A 20,208-nucleotide genomic window follows, 5' to 3' on the forward strand; every position below is an offset into this window, starting at 1 on the left:
CTGATGGTTATGTCAGGCCCTCATTGTCCTGAGGTTGGTTTCACTTCCGGTCAGGAAATTGTTGAAACACTCAAGGCTCCTCATCACTCTCTGCTTTGCACTGAAGATAAACAAAACACCCAGATTTCACTTCCTCCGCTCGAACTACATGATCCCATCGCTCATGCATTGGAGGAATCCTACACAGCAAGCACACATGCACAACATAAGTGGCCTACCTTTCTCACATTTGCTTGCACGTCGCAGTCAAGAGAATGCACACCCTCAACATCTGCATGCAGTGTACCATAACACCATGGTAGCTCTACAAAGTGCATGTCATGCGTGTTCACTCATCTTTGTTCTATGGTCACTCGTAAACTCAGAGTGTGTATGTCTTCACTGTTATATCTTTCTTGTTTGCTGGTTCGCATAGTTGTCTTGTCCGCGAACCATGCCTTCACAACATGGGTCAACCAATGTACCGATGGCTGCATTGGAAGTATCAACTCACGTGAGATGGCCCATGCACCATTAGCTTAGGAGTAGGAGTAGGGTTTGCTTTTTTGATTGTCTTTGCTTTCTGGTTTGCATGACTGTTTGCTCGCTGACTTGGTTGCTTTTCTTGCTTGTTGTTGTTTTCACTTTGTTTGCTTTGCTTACTATTTTTGTTTATGTTTGTATTTTTTGCTTCGTATATTACTATTTTTGTTTCCGGAAATAAGTGCTGCCAACTACTACATTTTGGATTTTGAATAGAGTATGTGGCTGAAATTTGAGGAAAACACATGACACTGCAGCACTTGGCAAATATTGTGTCTGCCTTCTCTGTGCTTGGTTGTAACCTTCAGCTGATGAAGTCCTTATGGAAAATATGAACCATCTTCGAGGGAAGTTTCGGTCCAACCGTGAACCTGTGTACACACTGGGAAGCCCCATTCCTGTACCAGCCTTCTGCTCGGTGTGTTTAAGCTCATCCAACTAATAGAAACAGAGAAGGGAAAAATATAAATGAGCAAACCTATGTTAGAGTTCTTACATGATTCTCTAAAGTAACAACCTATTTTGTTCTCAATAAGTCATGATCTTTCTTCTGCCCCAAAAATAAATAAGTTCCTATGAACAATCCTCTTGAAAAATACAAAGGCGAAAGAAGAGAAAGGCTTCGTGCGCAGAGAGGTGAAGCATACAACTCCACCGGGGTACTGACCAAGCTCGCTGGTAGTGGATCAATGTGTGTGTTACTATGTGACTCCATTGGGATATTGTCCAGGCCTACTGGTAGGAGAGCAACACAAGAGATAAAAACTTATACTCTGAAAATATTCAAGTCGCGAGCTTAACTACCCTTCCCGGATTCGAAACACTGAGATCTAAGCTGAAATTTTGATTGTGTTTGACTGAGTTGGCAAAGAGTGAACCATGTATGTCCATGGGGTAAGTGGGAAGGTGAAGTAACCTGCATAGTGATTCAATACTCCTCGAAAGACCAAGGCCCTGTGCTAGCAATGAACCGAAAAAAAATAGTTGGAGTTCTACTCGTGTGTCACCAAGTGTTGTATCAGCTACAACCACCGTTTAAAATTTTGGCCTACACCAATTTCGGAGCCTCCCTTGAGAGTTTCACTTAATAAATGCACACACACGGGTTCACTCTGCGAGCTCATGTGAGTCGTCACATCCACCTTGCTTGATCATTTCATTCAAGTTTCTGCATGCTGGTGTCTAAGTCATGCTTACGACCATGTTCTGGTTATGCTCAAAGTCTTCGCTTCATATGTGCTTGTTGTGTTTTCTATGAAAGCATCTGTCTCACTCACACATGGAGTCCCATTCACTGTCGTACAAGCATCATCTCGATCAATGAATGGTCAATCACGAGTGTCGCACTTGTCTTTTGCACCATTGGTCAGTCATGTTGAACATGTGTGTCTCGATGGTTTCATTCATTTCGTTATCGATTCATGTGAGTGTGTGTTTGCATGATCACCTATGCATCTTTTGATTGTCACACACTTAGTCATTTTTTATGAAGTTTTGACAACTAGACTCCTCTCTAACAGTCGGACCATCACCCTGCTATCGACTAGATCAACTGTCAACTAGAACAATGCAAAAGCACCAAGCTAATCTTTTCAAGTTGCGCTACCCGCAAGAAGTACAATTAACTTCCATGCTGACCACCCAGGAATTTGGACCCGACAGTCACCCCGAGATTGGCTTCCTTCAAAAATTGCATAGAGGCCACTGACCTCACTCGATCAACTCACTGAGGAAATTGCGCAAACAGGTCGGATAGACACCAAGTGCCCGTCCTTGTCTCCTTCAAAAAAATTCGCAGTTTTCCCAGCCAGTCATCAGGACAGTCGACTGGCTGCTCATCCAAGGAATTGTGCATTTTGTTGTCCAGCGGTCCGCTCAACTCAGAAATTTCACAGAGGTGATCAGTAAGCCGGCTTCCCAACTTCAATGCAATTTCACCACTAGCAACTCCGGCTAGCAGCAGATTGCCAGTTCCCTCCAGGAATAGCACAGTTTCTCCTGCTAGTGACTAAGCAGCCAACTACCAGTTCCATTTGGGAATTACATAGTTTTTGATGCCAGTAACCCTAGCAGCCAATTGCCAGTTCCCTCTAGGAATTGCGTAGTTTTGGTTGCCAATCTCCCCGACAGTTCCTCCCAAAAACCATGCAATTTCTACATGCTGACCCTTCATGCAACACAGCCCGTTCCTCTGGAAAATTGCGAAAATTTGGCTGTCTGGCCCCCTTTGTTTGTTCATTCTGAAAAATGCACATAGCATGCCTTCCTTGTCTTCCTACAGCCTGGACTGACCCTCCCAAAATTTGCGTAATTTTGCCTCCCAGTCGAGCCAGACCTCATAGGCAGTCACTTTTGATTCACATTTCCTGTCTCCATCACTTAGTGACTCTTGCATAGTTTTCATCAGTATACCCGAAGCCATCATCCCGCTTCACAACCTTGCCGCCTCTCCCGGCCGCCTGCATCTGAAATGATCATGTGCGATGGTAGACTAGGAGGTTTTGGATTTGATGTCGTCTTGTCATGAGTGACTGCAAGTACATGTACACCAACAAACATGGCAAGATGATGAATGGGATGAATGAAGGGAGCACATGCGGAAGGACAGGTTCACCAAAGGATGAACAAACAAAGCATGTGAAGCAGATGAATGCGACAAACATGCACCTTTGCGAATAGATGAGCCTGTCAAGCCTTCCAACATGCAAGCAAGGAACAACATGCTAAAGCTTCACCGAGCAAACCAAGGACCATCAAATACTCCGCGCACTTCACCATGCAGAGATGAAGCTATGATACACCATGAAGACATCCATCACCCAGCAACACTATAGCTCGACATGCACTCTAGCAGCAGCACAAATGTACCAGCATTGTCATGTCAAGTCATGTCGCCCACATCTCCACTATGGGCTATGTTGTCAATCAATGTGATGTAACGTGGAAGTCCAAGAGACCCACCCACTTGTTGAACAAAGATTCATGTAAGTTGAAAATTCATGGAATCCAAATGGTCATGAGGGTAGTCGAACAGCCACAAGGGTCAATTTCACCGTTGGCTATAAATACCCCCTCACTTGTACATGCAAAGGAGTTTTCATCTCAGCTCCTCCAACATAGCCAAGAGATTTTGTAATATTTTCTTTGAGGAGTAAGTAGTGGCTCCAATGCCCCACATTCGGGGTTAGTGATGTATGGTGTAACGATGTGTCTTGGAAATTTCACTTAATTCAGAAGCCTGATAACAGGCCAGAACGTTTTCACACATGTATTATATCTGTTGTAAGACTGATCTTTAACACTTGTAATGCATGTTTCTTTAACCTGTGTTCTACATCTAAACTGCTTCATTTTTTGTAATGCATAATATATTAATGGAAATGTGTTGTATATGACATTAACAATGTACCACCCATGTAGACTGCTCTCTTGGACATCAGACAGACCTTTCACATGAAGCTTGTTGTAACAACCATTGCACTTGTTCGGACTGATCCATTGATCCATTGAGTGTTGTAAGTGTTATCTTACCTTGTATGTTGTGACTGCCACATCCGTGTGGATTGCTCCTCGGGAAGTTGTGCACGTCCTATTGTGTTGTGTGTTCCTAGCAGTGTTAGGACTACTCCTAATTGACCTAGAACTCACTCTCAACCTCTCCCTAGACAGTGATAAAACCATTGACAAAAGTAGACTTACACTCACTAGGCATGCGAAACTCACTTCCTGAAGACAAAGCAGACCACTCTCTTGTGTTGACAAGCAAGAGTTGAGGCAAATATTTTAGATAATGGCAATCAGGCCATCATACCAGATGGGACTCCTAAACCAAATGATGTGAGGTCTAGTTGGGACTTCATACCGGGGAGATCCCCTGATGTTGGCGGGTCCAGCACCGTCAACATTTTGGCACTAGAAGGAGGGCCAGATGACAAGCTGAGTCCTCACATCTGTTTTGAATCTCTACATATCTATCATGACTAACTACCAAGTTGCTCTTCCGGAGTGTATGTCTTATGGAAATGATTTCATCATCTCGGAAAAGCTCTCGGATAACTTGTCTCATAAAAAATTTGATGGTGGAGGCTACATAGCCTTGGTTAGGCACATGGTCGACATTGTAGGCTCATGTGAAAGACATGGATTCTTTGAAGAATACATGAGTTGTGCGTTTTTCATCTACATGCTTCGAGGGCACCCCATGCACTGGTGTGCCACGCTGCTAGAAAAATCTATTCATTCTCTTGCTCATCTAGTCGCAGAGATAGACCGTGATTTTAATCACTTTAACTGGAAAGCACTTGATCAAGAAATTCTAAAATTATGAAAAGCACCCGATGATTCGTTGATCAGTTTTACACACACTTTTGTAATCTTGCATATCGATTCCCTGAAGATGATATTGATTGGGAATTTCTTGATGGAAGATTTGAGTATCTTCTTCACGTATCCAAACCCCGCTCAACACACTTCAGTGATGGAGCTGCACAATCACAAGTAAGCACATTTGCTGTCATAAGTGATTGTCTGCCTTCACCTCATCAAACAACTCCGCCACCGCAAAATGATGTGGGAGATCATGCACACACCTCTGTTGAACTATCACATCCTCCCACCCCACCTGCTCCTGAGATTTGCGCAGATTTGGCTTGCAAGCCTGTTGGTTGTCACGTGGACTCGTTCCCTCAACCTTTGTCCTTGCATTCTGTTGATCCTCTGGATTGTACTGTCTTGTGTTCTCCCATGCTGGACTCCTCACCTGTTGTGAACGAGGATCAAGTTGTCGACAGAGTTGCTGTTATGCAGCCAACCTGCGCCATCATTCATGATGAGTGTGTGCTGGAATCTAAAGAAAAGCCCATGGTGAAGGATGAATCCCTTCTAGCCGCGCCTCATACACTTCATCCTGAAATCCCTTGTGATTCTTCCACTGTTGATTTCTCTTGTGAAACCCATTTGTGGATGTTTCTACTTCCGATCATTCACAGGTCACCTCTCATGTCATTCTAGCATTACAGTGGAGAGGACGCATCTTCCTTGGAAAATCAGTTCAATTTGTAATTTATTTTTCTTGAAAACACAGAGGGTGAACATCTTTGCTTCTCATCTACCCCTCTGCTCGATTCGTCAAATCATGAGGATGCTGACAAACATCCTGCATTTTCTGATCTTGGTTGTTGTGATCTATTCACTTCCTCATCTGATCATGTTGTTTATTCAACCATTGTTAATCTATCCAAGACACTGGTCTACGATGATCTATCTGTCAATGAGTTTGAAACCCCCCATATTGTCGAGGCACTTCAACCCAAGCGGGTGGTTATGTCAGGCCCTTGTTGTCCTGAGTTTGGTTTCACTTTCGGTCAAGAAATTGTTGAAACACTCAAGGCTCCTCATCACTCTTTGCTTTGCATTGAAGATCAACCAAACACCCAAATTTTGCTTCCTTCGCTCGAACTACACGATCCCATCGCTCATGCATTGGAGGAATCCTACAGATCAAGCACACCTGCACAACATAAGTGGCCTACCTTTCTCACGTTTGCTTTCACGTCACAGTCAAGAGAATGCACACCCTCAACATCTGTATGTAGTGTAGCACAACACCATGGTAGCTCCACAGAGTGCATTTCATGCACGTTCACTAATCTCTGTTCTTTGGTCGCTCGTAAACTTGGAGTGTGTTTGTCTTCACTGTTATATCTTTCTTGTTTGTTGATTTGCATAGCTGTCTTATTCGCGAACCATGCCTTCACCAACATGGGTCAACCAATGCGTTGGTGGTTGCATTGGAAGTATCACCTCACATGAGATGGCCCATGCACCATTAGCTTAGGAGTAGGAGTGGGGTTTTCTTTTTCACTTGTCTTTTCTTTTTGGTTTGCATAATTGTTTTCTTATTGACTTGGTTTCTTTTCTTTCTTGTTGTTATTTTCACTTTGTTTGCTTTGCTTACTATTTTTGTTTATGTTTTTTTGTTTGCTTGGTATATTACTATTTTTGTTTTCAGAAATATGTTTTGCAAACTACTACGTTCTGGCTTTTGAATAGAGTATGTGGCTGAAATTTGAGGAAAACTCATGACACTGCAGGACTTGGCCAGTATTGTGTCTACCTTCTCTGTGCTTGGTTGTAACCTTCGGTGATGAAGTCCTGACAGAAAATACGAACCGTCTGCAAGGGAAGTTTTGGTTCAACCGTGAACCTGTGTCCACACTGGGAAGCCCCATGCCTGTATTCAGCCTTCTGGTCTGTGTGTTTAAGCTCATCCAACTAGTAGAAATAGAGAAGGGGAAAATTTAAACAAGAAAACATATGTCAGAGGCCTTACATTCTTCTCTGAAGGAACAAATTCTTCTACTCTCAATAAGTCGGGATCCCTCTTCTACCCCAAAAATAAATAAGTGCCTATGCACAATCCTCTTGAAAAATACAAAGGCAAAAGAAGAGAAAGGCTTCCTACGCAGAGAGGTGAAGCTTACAACTCCATCGGGGTAGTGATCAGGCTCGCTGGCAGTGGATCAATGTATGTGTTCCTCCATGACTCCATCGGGGTACTGTCCATGCCTGCTGGCAGTGGAGCAACACCAGAGATGAAAACTTATACTCTAAAAATCTTCAACTCGCGAGCTTAACTACCCTTCCTGGATTTGAAACACTAAGATCTACGATGAACTTTTGATGTGTTTGATTGAGTTGGCAAAGGGTGAACCATGTATGTCCATGGGGTAAGTGGAGAAGCTGAAGTAACCCACACAACGATTCAATACTCCCCGAAAGACCAAGGCCATGTGCTAGCAATGAACCGAAACAAAGAAGCCAGAGTTCTACCAGTGTGTCGCCAAGTGTTGTAGCAGCTAAAACCACCCTCCAAAATTTTGGCCTACACCAATTTCAGAGCCTCCCTTGAGAGTTTCGCTTGATGACTGCATACACACAGGTTCGCTCCGTGAGCTCCTATGATTCCTTGCATCCGCCTTGCTTGTTCATTTCATTCAAGTTTCTGCATGCTGGTGTCTAGTTCATGCTTGCGACCATGTTTTGGTTATGCTCAAAGTCTTTGCTTCGTATGTGCTTTTTGTGTTTGCTATGAAAGAATTTGTCACACTCGCACACAAAATCCTATTGACTGTTGTGCAAGCATCGTCTCAATCAATGAATGGTAAATCACGAGTTTCGTGCTTGTCACTTGCACCGTCGTTCAGCCATGTTGAACATGTGTGTCTGGATGGTTTGAGTTGTTTCGTCGTCGAGTCATGTGAGTGTGTGTTTGCATGATCACCTATGCATCTTTCGACTATTCACACACTTCGTAATTTTTATTGAAGTTCTGACGACGAAACTCCCCTCTAATAGTTAGACCGTCACCCCGCCATTGACTCGATCGACTGTCAACCAGAACAACGCAGAAGCACCAGGCTAATCTTTTCAAGCTGCACTGCCTGCAAGTAATTCAATCAATGTTCATGCTGACCACCCAGACAGTCAGACCCAACAGTCACCCCGAGACTAACTCCCTTCAAAACTTGTGCAGAGGCCACTGACCTCAGTCGCTTAACTGATTGAGGAAATTACGTAGACAGGCCAGATAGACACCAAGTGCCCGTCCTTGTCTCCTTCATAAAATTGCAAAGTTTTCCTAGTCAGTCATCCTGACAGTCAATAAGCTGCTCATCCAAGGAATTGCACAATTTTCATGAGCAAGCCTTCTGCTATCCAGCAGTTCACTCAACTCAGAAATTGCACAGAGATGATCAGTAGGTCGGCTTCCCAGCTTCAGTGCAATTTCCCTGCCAGCAGCGCCTATCAGAAGTCTGCCAGTTCCCTCCAGGAATTGTGTAATTTCTACTACCAGTGAATGAGCAAGAAACTACTAGTTCCCTATGGGAATTGCATAGTTTTGGATGCCAATGACCCCAATAGCCAACTACCAGTTCCCTCTGAGAATTACACAGTTTTGGCTATCAGTCTCCCTGGTAGTTCCTCCCAAAAACTGCGTAATTTTTGCCTGTTGACCCTTCATGCAGTCCGACCCATTCCACTAGAAAATTGTGCAAATCTGGCTATCCAACCCCCACTTCCCATTCATTTCGAAAAATTCACAGAGCAAGCCTGGCTTGCCTTCCAGCAGCCCGGACTATCCCTCCCTAAATTTTTGCAATTTTGCCTCCCAGCCGAGCTAGACCTCGCAGGCAGTCACTATCAACTCAAATTGCCCGTCTCCATCACTCAGTGACTCTTGCGCAGTTTTCTTCAGCAGTGCCTGGAGCCATCATCTCACTTCACAACCTTGCCGCCTGTCTCAGTTGCCTGCATCTGAAATGGTCATGTTCCATGGTAGACTAGGAGGTTTTGGATTTGATGTAGTCTCGTCATGAGTGACTGCAAGTACAAGTACACCAACGATAATGGAAAGACAATGAATGGGATGAAAGAAGGGAGCACATGCAGAAGGACATGTTCACCAATAGACGAATGAACGAAGCATGCGAAGCAGATGAACACGACGAACATGCACACATTCACAAACAAATGAGCCTGTTAAGCCTTCCAGCATGCAAGCAAGGAACAACATGCTAAAGCTTCATCAAGAGAACTAAGGACCATCAAAGACTCCACACATTTCACCATGTGGAGATGAAGCTTTGATACACCATGAAGACATCCATAACGCAACAACATTGTAGCTCGACATGCACTTTAGCAACATCACGAATGTACCAGCACTGTCATGTCAAGTCATGTTGAGTCATGTCATGAGTCATGTTGCCCACATCTCCACTGTGGGCTATGTTGTCAATTAATGTGATGTAATGTTGAAGTCCAAGAGACCCACTTGTTGAAAAAAGAGTCATGTAAGTCGAAAAGTCATGGAAGCCAAACGATCATGAGGGTAGTTGAAAATCCACAAGGGTCAGTTTCACCCTTGGCTATAAATACTCCCTCATTTGTACATGCAAATGAATTTTCACCTCAACTCCTCCAACATAGCCAAGAGAGTCTGTAATCTTTTCATTGAGGAGTAAGTAGTGGCTCCAACACCCCACGCTCGGGGTTAGTGATGTATGGTGTAACAATGTGTCTTGGAACTTTCGCTTAATTTAGAAGCCTGCTAATAGGCCAACAAGTTTCACACATGTATTGTATATGTTGTAATACTGATCTTTAACACTTGTAATGCATGTTTCTTTAACCTGTGTTCTACATCTGAACTGCTTCATTTGTTGTAATGCATAATCTATTAATGGAAATGTGTTGTATATGATGTTAAAGTTGTCCCGCCCATGTAGACCGCACGCTTGGACATCATACAGAGCTTTCACATGAAGCTTGTTGTAACAACCATTGCACTCGTTCAGACTGATCCGTTGAGTGTTGTACGTGTTATCTTACCTTGTATGTTGTGACTGCCGCATCCGTGTGGACTTCTCTTCCGGAAGCTATGCACATCCTGTTGTGTTGTGTGTTCCTAGCAGTGTTGGGACTACTCCCAATCGAACTGGAATTCACTCTCACCCTCTTCCTCGACAATGAAAGAACCATTGACACAAGTACGCTTACACTCACTAGGCACACGAAACTCACTTCCCGAAGACAAAGAAGACCACTCTCCTATGCTGACAAGTAAGAGTTGAGGCAAATCTTTAAGATAATGGCAATCGGGCCATCGTATCGGATGGCACTCCTACACCAAACAGTGTGAGGTCTAGTTGGGACTTCATACTTGGGAGATTCCCTGATGTTGGCATGTCCAACACTGTCAACAGACCCATAGGATCTAAATCCATGATTGGGAAAGACCAAAGACCACTTAGGATTTTCCTTTTTACCCTTGCAACACATCTCAACAATTTGGGTTAATGGACAAATTTATGAATTGGATAGCACAATAATGATTTCCTTGATTGCCACATGAAGTATATAATGAACTCTATCAATGGATCTAACCTCTTTGGAATTCAGTGATTGATTACATTCTCTTTCCTTCATGCATGTTAGATTAGTTTACTTTCTTTATTCTTAAGTTAAGACTAGGTTCCCTTTTCAATGCAACTTTCACATCCTGCAATTAGGCTAGTGTTTGATTTCCATTTCTGCAATTAGGATTAGTGCTTACATTTGAGAAAGTAGCATTCCCATTTACGAAATTAGTTTAGGATTTGATTTCATGAAATTCACTCCATTACATCAGATCAACGAGAGAAGGACATGTTGTATGTTGCACATATAGTACCAGCACCTCTTAAGTTTGTACAAACCCTGGGTTGATAATTTAAGTTGGTAGCCTTGGGAGTTGCAACATTCTTGTTTCAATACTGAGGCTCATCAAGGCTAATGAAAAATGAAGATTGAAACCCAAAATAGGTCATCATGTAGAAGTGGTCCTTAGGTAATCCATGCTGCAATTGATGGAGGAATCATGGACACTAGAAACAAGTGACTTTCAACAATATTATTTATGCTACTCTTAACACCTTGTATCAAAGGAAGTGCCACCACGAATTTTTCATATGGGAAAAAGGTAGGTGGTCATCATTGTCTCGTCTCTAAAGTCGCTAAGTCATAAAGCGGTGCGTCCCATTCATTATATATTCTCACATAATTATTCAATGTGATGGTTCAATTGATATCTATCATTCAAATGGCCTACATGCAAGCAAGCTTAAAAAAATTGCATTGGAGTGAATAACATGCACCCCATATTTGTCTGGAATGTGTTGTGTGTAAGTACCTATTGCATGTTGCTATAATCACCAAGGGTACATGATCATCAAAATCAAGTGAATGGAAGCTACTTTGCATGGCGAACATGTGCCTCACATAGATACTATCAACAAGGATTTTCCACATAGTGGCTTGTAGAAGAAAGTGTTTCATACAATGCACCTCTAGCAATGCTTCATTCAAGTTCATTATGGGACTTTTGGGGTCTAAATTGGGCCTCCTAAGAAAAATGTACAATCAAAATAAACATTATAAGAACCAATAAGATTCAAGATTATGATGTTAACCATGGGGGATGATTCACCATTTTTGGAGTAAAAAGTAAAATGATTAAAAAATAATAAAATAATAAAACTACTTTTTCAACTCGTATTTTTAACTTATCTCTCTAAGGTTTTACTCAAATTTTGAGCGGGAGTACTCGTTGTATGCAAAATTTAATTCCTCATCCAAAGAGTACAGATGTTGTATACTTTTGATAGACCATTCTACACAGAGAATGATAAATACATGAAAAAACGTGATTGTAATCACGTTTTTCATGTATTTCTCAGTTTTCGTGTAGCAGGGTCCATCGAACGTATGCAACATTGGCACTCCTTGGATGAGGAATCAAATTATGCATCCATCGAGTGTTTTCACTTGAAATTTGAGTAAACCCATAGGGAGATAAGTTGAAAATACGAGTTTAGAAAATTATTTTTTCTTTTTTCCCTCTAAAATTTGATGATGTCATCTAATCTTATTTTATTATTTCCACTATTATTTTATAATTTCCTTAGGAGGCCCATTTTAGACCTCAAAAATCCCCTAATTATATCTTCAATGTGATCATTATTCTTGGAATGATAAATATTCTTTTTTTTTTTCCAGTGGAAAAAATCTGTAACCTTTTATTTAAAAAATGAAAAGTTACAATTGCATATGCATGATGCATTCCATAAGCTGCCCAATGGGCTCCAGTGCCATGGCACCAAACGCAACGTTAAATGACTAACGTGCAAAAAATGATGAGAAGAGAGTAGAGAGAGAGAGAGGGAGAGACACTACAACAAAACCAGCGATTAGCGTCCCTTTTTACTTCTTTTTTTGCATCTAGAGCCCATTTTTGGTGCTATTTGCATCCATTTATCAAATATGGTGCAAAACTTGACACAAAATTTGCATCAAGTTTTGCACCAAATCTTACACCAAGTTTAGCACCAGGTATTGCAATAGGTTTTGCACCACGTTTTGCACCAAATTTTATGCCAAGTTTTGTGTCATCCTTTACACCAGGTTTTGTTCCAGGTTTTGCATCAAGTTTGGCACCTAATTTTGTTTGACATACTTTTGCATCCTCATTTGCATCCAATTTTTGCACCTACACTTGCATCAACTTTTGCATCGACTTTCGCATCCTTTTTTGCATCCTTTTTTAAATCATTTTTTGCATCCATTTTTTCATCCATTTGTGCATCCCTTTTGCACCAAGTTTTACATCGTGTTTTGTGTCTAGTTTTGCATAAAATTTTGCATCTACTTTTGTTGCATCCACTTTGCCCTCTTGTTTGGCATCCATATTTACATCCTCTTTTGCATCTATTATTGTACCCACTATTGCATCTAATATTTTTGTGCCACAATTAGCACCTAGTTTGGCACCTCCTTTTGCACCCACTTTTGATTATAATTTTGCATCCACGTTTGCATCCTCATTTGCGTCTAGGTTTTCATCAACTACTACATCTATTTTTGCATCCCTTTTTGTATCCAATTTTGGACCGGGATTTGCATCGGGTTTTGTGTCTCGTTTTGCATCTACTTTTGCATCGACTTCTATTGCATCCACTTTTGCACACAATTTTGCATCCACTGTTGCACCCATTTTAAATTTCACTTTTTGCATCCCTTTTTACATCTTCATTTGCATCATACTTTGATTCTTTTTTTGCATCTATCATTACATCCACTTTTGTTATGCCACAATTTGCACCATGTTTTGCACTCACTGTTGTATCCACGTTTGCTTCCAATTTTGCATCCATGTTCACATCCTCTTTTGCATCAAATATTGCATCTATTTTTGCATCCACTTTTATGTTAGGTTTATGCATTGGGTTTTGCATCTCGTTTTGTATCTACTTTTGCATCTACTTATATTATATCCATTTTTTGCATCCAATTTTGTTTTGCCTGTTGCATCAATGTTTGCTTCCACTTTTACATCCATTTTTGCATCTTATTTTGCATATTTTTTGTCTATTGTTACATCCACTTTTGTTGCACCATATCTTGCGCCTACCATTGCAACCACATTTGCTTCCACGTTTGCATCCCCTATTGCATCCACTTTTGTTTCATCCATTTTTGCATATACTTTTGTTTCCGTTGTTGCATCCACATTTGTTTCACCACAATTTGTGCCAAGTTTTACACCTACCATTGGACCCATGTTTGCTTCCACTTTTGCCTTCATGTTTGCATCCAAGTTTGCATTGACAACTACATCTACTTTTGCATCCACTTTTGTGTCAGGTTTTTCATGTTGTTGTGCATCTACTTATGTTGTATCCACTTTTCATCCAATTTTATTTCTATTGTTGCCCCCATTTCTATGTTCGCTTTTGCATCCCTTTTCCAACACTCATCATATTTTCTGCATTGATGATATTCCTTATGGCATTGACAATTATGAACAATTGATGACAATGTCAATAATATTGACAATGATGAAAATGAAGATGATGGCGATGACATGAATTGTGATTATGATGATAAAGACGATAGTGGTTACAATGACAATGATGATGATGGCAATGATTATGATGATGACGATGCTAATGACGTTGGCGAATCTTCCCAATTTTAGATGTTGTCATTGTCATAATCATAAGCATTATCTTTGGTGTCATGATCATCATTTTCATCTAGGTCATCATCAAAAACAATAATGGCATGAATGATGATGATGCATGATTACAACAATGTCGATAGAAATTACATTAATGATGATGATGGGGATGATAAAAATGACAATGACGATGATAATGGTGGTGATGATGATCATCATCGATCATCTGTCAAAAATAGAGTTGTTATTTCTCTTACGTATATCAATGTGTCCTAAACAACCCTTTTCTAGCACTGATCACATTTTTTGGGTTGATGATATTTCTTACAACATCTACAATTATGAACAATTGCAAACAATGTTCATAATGATGATGATGATGGCATGAATGGTGATTATGATGATAATGTAATGATGGCAATAACAGTGACAAGGATGATGGTGATGATGATGACAATGATTATGATAATGAGAATGACCTTACAATCTTATGGATTCGTGAACAATTACTAGTTTCAATACCATCTTCTGGATACGTATTACTATCATACTTTTTAAATTTTCTGTCTCTCTTGAGGTATCTTACTATAATGGTGTTGTCAACACTAGAAAGATATCTTGTTGTAATGGTGGTTCTAATGTTAGCACTAGCAAAGTTTAGAAGGGAGGATGCTACTACAAGAGGAATTCCTTCTAAGTGACTATGGCATTCAAAATGAGGCTTTATGGGCTGCTTGTTAACACATGTTCTCATGCTCATATAAAATTAATGTGAAAAGTTGCTTTAATTGGTTCCCATGCATAATTGATATTGATAATGGGGTGGTATAAAATTGTAATGGGCATATCCGTTAGTTAGTTATGATGGGTCAACAACATTGAAACCATCCAAGTGACATTTCACCTTGGAACAATCGTCGCTCGTGCGAAAACACGAAGTTTATGTAAATGAAAGTTGTGATTGTAGTGGAATTAAAACCATCGAGAAATATCAAAGAAGACGCTGCCTACCAGTTTTGAAAGACAACCAAGGCATTGAAAAACTATTTGCATTAGGATGTAGTGAGGGAATCGAAGGAAATTTGGCAGCCCTAAGTTGCCATTACTATTGCCAATCACACATTCAATAGTAACCATAAAAGGTAGCCACATATAAACAGAACCTCGAGGTGTTGACAGTCAGAATCTATTGTAATAACTTTGACGTATATATAGTTTTGTGTTTAGATGAGAATGAAGTGGGCTTCATCCAGGGTTCGGCTCAATCCTCGTCCATTCCATGCAGTGGTGTTTAATTCGCCAAGCAAGAGAATATTACATGAGTGTTCAGAGTTAAATCAACAGAAATCAAGGACGTGTGATTGTCAAATTATTGCTCCTCCCTTATGATTGAGCGCTTGATGCGATGGTCATTATCCTTGGGTGATACTTTTATTCCCCATTTTCTATTGAAAAAGTAGCGTTTTTCTGTTCGATTATGATAGGATTGGATGAACACCGGTTTGGGTGGATGTAGACCCATGTTTTTTTGTGGTGATCTTCAAATATCTTGAGGATAAGAAAAAAATCCTTGACCAAGGTCCATGGTTTTGGGGATGAGTTGGTCTTCTAGTGAAGCCATGGTTTCCCAACTTCAATCCTCTCACTATGTTGCCGATGACTACTCTAGTATGGGTAAGATTCCCAGTTTTCCCATTCACTTTACCCATCTAGATCTCTTAGAAAAAGTGGGCAATTTTATTGGAAGATTCATCAAAGTAGACAGGGAAAGACTTTTGAAAGGCATTTTCACCTATGTTTGCATATGTGTTTAGGTAGATCCCAATGAAGTTTTGTGAGATAAAATTGAGCTCAAGTGGATGGGAATTGTGTATTCCCAACCCCTGGACTATGAAAATACAACTTTTCGATATAGGAATTACCAACAAGATAGACACCTTCAAACTGTCTGTCCCTTTCCAATAGGGGCTTCCTCCTTACAGTCATCTAAGAACTCTAGCTGCAGTTGGAGGGATCTTAAGGAAAGAGAGGGATCCAAAATGTAACACCCCTCCCTTGTGTGTCAAACTTTGCAAACCTAAGCTGAGAAAAGTTAGGTATGATGTGTAATATAAAAAGTAAATACATTATTAATAAATTAATCACTTGGAAAAGCGAGACACCAAGAGATGAGATTCTTGCCAAATCACATTGGTGAATGGGAAAGGATAATCCTTTCATGGTAAAGCTTCTCGATTTAATTCTAGATAAGTTGGATGGATTGGAGATAAATATCCATTGAGAAAAACATAAAAGTTGTGCGGGAGAGAAAGGCAATCTTCTATGAGGAAAATCCTCATGGGAGAGAAAGGTGAGCTTTTATGAGATAAGCCTACACAAATGGATAAAAAGATCCATAAAAGCGAGACACCGCTAATGGAAACCATATCCTTCCATATGCTAAGGTCAATGGTGAAGTGGGTCTAATCTCTTGCTATGGAACTTCATGCATGGACAAGGAATCAATATCTACCTACTATGCCAAGGGGAATATTAGAAGGGTACTAAATAGGACTAAAGACTATTGGCTATTGGAATGGCTAAGTTATACTAGATCTAGATCTTTATCTCGGTAGAGAAGAGAGTAAAGAAGTGAAACGTAGAGATGCGAGTATCATATGTCTAGACGAGTATAATATGTATAGAGCTCGAAGAGAATGAAATTCTCTGAGAGCTATCCATGGCTCAAAGAGCCTCTTTTTATTTGTTGAATTTAATGTCGATTGCTTTCTCCTTTCCCTTATTTCCTCTCTCTTATTCTTTTTTCTTTTCTCCTTTCTCTTATTCCCCTGTCCTTTCCCCCCTCTCCCTACCCGTACCCCACCCTCGCCCGGACGGCCCTCAAGCGTGCCTTCCCCTATCCTCGCCCTATGATTGCTTACCGCTTATCTTTTTTCTTGAACTCGTACCTTTGATGGCTCCTCCGGAGAGCGTTCCGTTCTCCTGCGGTGCCGCCCCTTACCTCTTTCAGAGTAAGATAGACTTCTTTCTTCAAACAAGTAACAGTTGTTCGAAAAAAAAGAACAACCAACAACACCCAAAGTACTCATACCGACTTTCTCTCCTACCGAACCGAAGCAAAGCGTAGGTAACCGACTTTCTTTCTCTCGATACGGCAACCGAAGCGAAGCGTAGGTAACCGACTTTCTTTCTCTCCTACCGAAGGTAACTACCAAAGGTAGGCATTCATCTACCGAAGGGAGGACGACAGGTAACTGACTTTCTTTCTCTCGATACGACAACACAACTACCAAAGGTAGGCATTCTTTCCGACATCTTTCCAACTCTTGCTCTTACCTCTCTTTCCAAAGGAAGGAAGGGGGGTGTGGGGGGAAGGAAGGATCAGCTTCCTTCCCACCGCCAATGAAGGAAGGGGGTTGTAAGGAAAATATTATTAGTGCCAAATGAAAATTTATGTTAGGGATGCTTTCACATAGTTAGTTTTGTAATTATTATAAACATCACATACATAACAACCACAAATAAAAAAAGTATGTAATATATAAGAACAAAACTAATGAAGTTGTTAGTACTAAAATGAGGCATATACTATCACATGTAATCTTAGATATACTTAGTGTGAAACACCATGACATCAATGTCTGAGCAATTTGTAAATGTGCAACAAGGGCTCAATAGGGGGCTAATATTTATTTGATAGTCACGTTCTTGGCTTTGTTGCTTCATTTGAAGGAAGGAGGACACTATTGAATTATTTCAATTACATGGTTCACACCTTCCAAGTATTAGTTAACTTGCCTAAAAAGGTTCCTAACACAAGTGATCAATGCAAATATCACCCATAGGCTACTTTTGTTCACAAAACTTAACTCTCCCACTTTATTTTTGTAAAGACCCACTAATTCAAGTGTAGCCATGGTAGTTGATGCACAACCTCATGTGCACCAAAAAACATCCCATAACCAACCTCCTCGAACCAAGCTTACCCTTCCACTCCTAACACCAAAATGTGCAACACTTATCATAGGGTCCAAGGGGTATTGTCCTTGGTGGCCTCTCATCACTATTGATAACTAGGGTTGAAATGTCACACCCCATGCTTGTGAAACATCTACATCATTTGGCACATTGAATTCCATCCATGCGCAACAAGTTCTAATATGCATGCATGCTTATCCTATATCTGCTTATATTTAGGAATGCCAACCATGACATAACCATTACAATATCTTTCTTCTTATTCTTCTTCTTCTTATTACTATAGAAAAAAAGGACCCTTTTGTTATTCACGAGAAAGAAAAAAAGCACAAACATTGACAAAAAGATTGTAACTTCTGTCATTACAATGGGTTGCCAGAAGACAAGGCATCACGACCCAGAAGAAGAGAAAAAGAAGTTGTTGTAAAACCAGGGTTTTACAATTTTTTCTTCTTCTGCAAATTATAAGACTGACTAGAAATGACAATAGCATGCAACCAAAAATTGTAGAAAGTGTATTATACAACCACGAAGAGGGCCCTACTATGAGAAAAACGAAGACAGTGACTAGAAATGACATTAGCCTGTAACAAAAAATTCCCGAAAGTGTATTATACAACCATGAAGAGGCCCCTGTCAAGAGAAAAAGAAAGACATTGTATTTGAGGCTAATTGAAAGCTGAATGTAGACTCACTTGAAATTTATAGTAAGCTAGTTGATAACTAATTGAAAATTTGACTTAAAGCTGATCCATATTAGTATATGGGCATCGAATGAGAACTTTGAACTGGGTTGCCAACTAATTCATCATAATATATGTAACCTGTCTCCAGACAAATAATTCTTTTTTAGAGAGAATCTACAGTTGTATTTAGCTCCCTATGGATGTGATGGAAATTGATTTCCTAGAAGTGGTTCTTTAACTCCACAATTTTGCTTTTCCAGGAGGATAAACTTATAACTTCCAACTATGCTTTACTGTCATTTTTTTTTGGCTCCATTACAATATTTGTATGTCAACAACATGGCACACTACAACCAAGAAGATGAACAATTACATCATTAAGAGTTACAAAACCATCTTGCCATCGAATAACCAACATTAATTAAACAACCATTTAACAACATAATAGCAATTACACTATATATATATATATATATATATATATATATATATATATATATATATATATATATATATATCACATTACACGTATAAATACCGCATTTCAATAGAAGTTAGATGAATTGCGCTAGTCCCAAAGTTTTGCTTTGACTTGAAATTAAACTCTTCTTCACTTTGTGATTTTTGTGTTATCCACTAGCATAGACCCATCTTAAATATAGATATAATATGAGCGGAGAGGGATCCAATTTCTTCATTGGCAATTATTTTTTATGAGCAAACATTATTTAAATGTTTTGTATTTTTTTTTTTTAATTTTTTTTTTTTAAATTTATTTTGGCCGACACTAGCAAAATTTCAACTTTGATGATGGACAAACATCGTTGTAACCATACTAGGTTGTAGAGTGAGCTTGGCATATTCATATTATTTTCATCCTCAACATTGAGGATTGTGTAAAGCTCAGTGGAAGATGCCCCTTGGAATGATGGACAAACATGGCCGTAACCATACTAGGCTGTAGAGTGAGCTTGGCATATTCATATTATTTTCATCCTCAACATCGAGGATTGTGTGAAGCTCAGTGGAAGATGCCCCTTAGAATAGTTTTGATGCCCCCAAAATGACTTCCATTCTCAACCCCTCCCCATGACATTTGAACTTAAGACCTCGTAACAACTAAACCCCATACAAACCAACTACCCTACAACTTATCATGGATCAACCACAACAATACTTATTATAATAATTTAAAACCAATATTTCTAATTACTTTTCCATATTTATCTCATTTACAAACCCCTCAACCCCATCCCATTATTATTACAATAAACACAATAATATATCACCGAGGAAAGAGTTCAAAATTGCAAAAACAAAAAACGCACAACAACCTCTGGTCCCAACATGACAACATGAATGAAGTAGGCCTCTCATGTTGGAGATGATTTAGGGGTTATTCCATGGCCTTCTCTCCCTTTGAAACCCCCCAACCATCCCTGTAATAATTTATTATATTATCTT

The sequence above is a fragment of the Pinus tabuliformis genome, chromosome 8, assembly GCF_031772625.1.
Source record: "Pinus tabuliformis cultivar Carrire ecotype Pingquan chromosome 8, CPIR1, whole genome shotgun sequence".
Classification (NCBI taxonomy): domain Eukaryota; kingdom Viridiplantae; phylum Streptophyta; class Pinopsida; order Pinales; family Pinaceae; genus Pinus; species Pinus tabuliformis.